The following is a 4,789-nucleotide window of genomic DNA, read 5'->3' as shown; positions in this document are numbered from 1 at the left end:
CGCTACGCCATGGCGCTTCCACGTTGTGTCCGATTTTTCATGTTTTGGGGAGTGACGTTTGAACGAATCTTTCTGTGACAACCACCCCCCCCCTCCCCCGTTGCTGAGGTTCTTTGATTATCATGGTCTTGTCGGTTGTTTAGATTGATGTGGCACCACCAGGAAGCGAAGTGTCGTCATGCATATTTTTTAATACCCCGTTTCATTTTCTCTCCCCCCCTCGTTCTTTTCAAAGTTATATATCTCATTTCACTCTGATCTGTTAAAAGACCACTTGGTTCATATTCTGGAGACCAGTCTGAGGCAAAGGTCTGACTTTGTAATGAAAACTATGGGAAACCGAAAAGTAAAAAAAAATGTTTTCATTGTATAAATCAAGCCTGTACAGTAAGATTTCTGTGTCACTATTGGCTATCCATAGTTGAACCACAACTTGAGACCAGAGTTTCAATTTAGCAATAGGCTACAATTGGCCATTGGAAACAAACCTTAACACAAAGGGTTTTATGTTCCCTTATTCTCTCTCACTCTTTCTGTTTATAGCATTCATTTGTTTTCTTGCAAAAAATGTCATTGCAAATCGATTTGTCCATTAATCCGATTTTTTGTTCGTTACTACGCGCCACAAGCTGTCAGTTTTTCAACTGCATATCATAAGAATAATGTCTGGTTTGGGGATCTAATTACGACCGATTTCTCGATAAATAACATAATTACCTGTATGTTGGACACTCAACATTCGTATGAAATATTTGAGATCAAGATTATGGAGAGGGCCGTAGCAAGGTCAATTTTCGACACTATACCAATTATAATTTCCTTTGTCGGGTGAAGGTGGGTTTTGAATAATGACAAGCCACCATGCCTCAGTTGGATCAAAGCTTTTGCTTTGATACAGTACACGTATGGGAGAAGTATACAAATGTGTGAAGTTATACATGTACAACAGCTTTGGCAACTCTTTCATTTAAATATTGTGTAAAGAAATGGATGAAGAGAACAATAGTAGGCGTAGCTTAAATCAAGGTTCCCCAGAGCTATCTACCCGACAAAGGAAATTATAATTGGTATAGTGTCAAAAATCTGTCTACCTGACGGGCAATCGGATCGTGGTCGGCCTAGCCACTAACCCGTCTCTGTGGTCTAGTGGTTAAGGCACTGACGTTCAAAGCTGGGGGCCCAGGTTCGATTCCCGGCAGAGACATTTTTTCGGTATCATCAATTTTTTCCAAAGGGTAGATAGCTCTGGGGAACCTTGATTTAAGCTACGCTTACCATTGTTCTCTTCATCCATTTCTTTGCGCTCTATATATGTATATATATATATATACAGTGCGTCCCAGAAAAAACGAAACCGAGATTTAGCGATCATTTATCATTACTTAATCATAAACAAAATAGACAAATGACCTACCAATTTAAAGCTTAGAATCTCCTCTTTCATCTGATATCACTTACATTATTTCTCATTCACGCATGAGTGAGCAAATACAATTTGAAGAAAGGATATCAAAAACTCATTTGGCGTGGGGTATCTGGGTTTCAAAAAGAAAACCACATTTTTTAAAAGTTCAATATCTGCTCTTTAATTTGGTACCTAAATTACAGAAAATGGTCAAGAAATAACAAAGTTCTGGTCATTTGAAATGAGGCTTGATTTTCAATAATTTCATAAAATGAAGAGGTTCTCCAGGCTGGCTTTCAAACTCACTCATCACTCCGTTTTGTTGACGATCAGCCATGCATTAAATCTTTTGTTCACCATGCGAAAGCTTCTGTGGGAAACCGGTGAAAACACGTTTATCTCATGAAATTATGGAAATACAAACCTTATTTCAAATGACCAGAACTTTTTTATTTCTTGACCATTTTCTGTAATTGAGGTACCAAATTAAAGAGCAGATATTGAACTTTTCATAAATGTGGTTTTCTTTTTTAAACCAAGATACCCCTCGCCAAATGAGTTTTTGGTATCCTTTCTTCAAATTGTTTTTGCTCACTCATGCGTGAATAAAAAATAAGCTAAGTAATATCAGATGAAAGAGGAGATTCTAAGCTTTAAATTGGTAGGTCATTTGTCTATTTTATTTATGATTAAGTAATGATAAATGATCGCTAAATCTCAGTTTCGTTTATTCTGGGACGCACTGTATATACCCGCACACCCACACATATACATATAAATGCAGTCGATTTGCGAAAAATTTCATTTTAGACACAATAGAAACTCAGGATACACATAACATGCATAATGTACAATTCTTTCAACCATTAATATTGTCGACCGAATGACAGCAAAGTCATTAAAATCGACAATAGTAACCACGATACTGGCGAAACATGATGCATAAAAGAACGAACAGAACAAAAATGATTCGACGAAACATTGTATGCATTCTGCTATCATTAATTGTGACGTTATGTTTGTCATTGCTCAAGCACCGCCATTCCGCAAATCTTTATTGAATACGCCGACAATTATTTCCCCTGTCAAAGTCAGTTTACTGAAAGCTCATCAGAGAATGAATAAATGTTATAGGCAAGGTAATGATGAGTGTGTATGTTTCCTATTATTACACTTATGCGTCCATGGATATTTTCCAATTACCAGTGAACATCAGCAAACATTGAATCACATTACTGACGTACTTCACAAATCCATGTTGGAGGCAAAGTGCGTTGGCCTCTTAATTCGCCTATTCTGTACATATTTCGAAACAAAAATAAAATAAAATCCCGGATACAAATAAAGATGGAATCACCTCCTCTTTTACGAAATTGCTTTAGTCCACTAAATATACACTGTACAAAGCACTGTATTGAATTCTTTCATGAGTTTGTACATTGATCGCGACCGCTCACTTGAGGTTGCTAATTTTCAAAATTTGGGGGCTAAATTAAGAGCTTAAATAAACATGCAGCATGGTGCTTTCAAATTACTGACGTACTTCATAAACCCATGTTGGAGGTAAAGTGTTTTTAGCACCCGGGTTGCTGAAAATCTACGGCTGAAGTGCATCCTATAAAATGTGGTTGGCGAATAAAGCACTAATTTTCATATGATAACAGCTGGCATGAGCATGCTCTTTTGGTACTTCCCTAGTATCACTACGTCTTTGAAACAATTTACACATGGCATGTTTTAGCGTTCATGGCAGTCGGTTATATCCGCCTCGTAATGGGCGGATCATTGGCGGAGTGAATTCCAATTCCTTTCACGTTTCGGAGCGGGTATTCGTGAACTGCCCTCAACCGGAAATGAAAGGTAAATTAAATTTCATCCTAATGATATTTGACCTATGGCACCGAGAATGGTGCTTTCGTTTACTGTTGATCAAGTGAAATGTGAGTGGACTATTCGATCTTATCCTCACTAAGAAGGGCGCTTTGTACTCATGATCCCGATTGAATATACACCTGTTAAATTTGCCCCTTTCCCCTATATCATAATGGATTCTTAACATTAAAAAAAGGTGCAGCATGCATTCACCTCCATTAAAATAAATTGGGTTTTTATGAAATCAAGGAGTAAATAAAAAAGTACTCTGATTGCAGTAGGTGAATTTGAAGTGGAAATACATGCTTAGTAGTGATGGTAATATTCATTTCAGCTCATTGTTGAGACGGCGACGGATTTGCAGTACAAATACATGGGTGCTTAACACCAGCAAGTTATATCTACATAAAAGGTGTTGAAACAGGTGCTTCAGCGAAGTGTTGGAACGGCACCCGTCTAGAATCACACCGAAGTTGTTTAAACACCGACTGGTGTTGTTAAACTAGATATCCAATTTTAGCCCAAGCCAAAGTGGTGCTGTTTCAACACATGCTGATGAATTGATGAATGAATATCAATGATGAGGCACATCGTTGTATCCGGAGTCCTCTTTAAGTTGGCAGTCATACACAGTAAAACGCTGTTTAAGATTTCATACAACGCTGTTTACTATAATTATGAACCTTACAGTATTTGTTTAACCGTTTAAACAATTATGTTTAATTTATTGAAAATTAGATATTGAAAATTAAACTTTGTTGCTTAAGATTTAAACACTTGTCTAAACTGTTTAAACAGCTACTGTCATGACTGTGAGGTTCATATAGTAAACAACAACTCGGTAAAATAATCGGTTGTTGCTAGAGTTTGTCCTGATATACTGACGAGAGAGGAAGAGAGAAAGAGAAAGAGAGAGAGAAAGACAAACACACATACAAATTAACAAAGAAAGAAAAATAAATAAGTACAAAGCGGTACCCTTGGGCAAATTATATTTACATCCATATTCCTGCTTCTCGGAAAAAAAAAAATCATAATTGCCTTCGGCTTGAACACTCGAAATCATTTGAAATATCTTGAGAATTGATTTCATACAGCACTCGACATGCTCGAGATGTCTGGCAATGACCAACTGCTAGACCTATGAACTCTCTGCCATTTTCATTGTTTTTATTATAAGCATCAATGTGTTTACATTATATAGGGATGAGAATATTTCCATCTTTCTATGTTTTTCTTGAGTTTCATTGCGAATGCAAATTCTGAAGGTCATGGTCCCATTATTGATCGGTCAATGACTTTGGTGACCTTGAACCAAACTTAAAGAGCAGAACTGCATTTGTGGTAATAATGTTGATTTCACCGAATCACCTTAAATATGTAGCCAAGTCAAAGAATTTTTTTAATTAGTAAGCCCCCTAAAATAAAATATTGCGGTTATACCTGCACTTATGGACTTGATTATTCTTACCGTAATTGAAGCTGGGGGAAAGTTGTGTTTGTTAATATTAC

This window comes from Lytechinus variegatus, chromosome 1 (genome assembly GCF_018143015.1).
Source record: "Lytechinus variegatus isolate NC3 chromosome 1, Lvar_3.0, whole genome shotgun sequence".
NCBI classification, from domain to species: Eukaryota; Metazoa; Echinodermata; class Echinoidea; order Temnopleuroida; family Toxopneustidae; genus Lytechinus; species Lytechinus variegatus.
Note: the sequence above shows the minus strand (reverse complement) of the source record.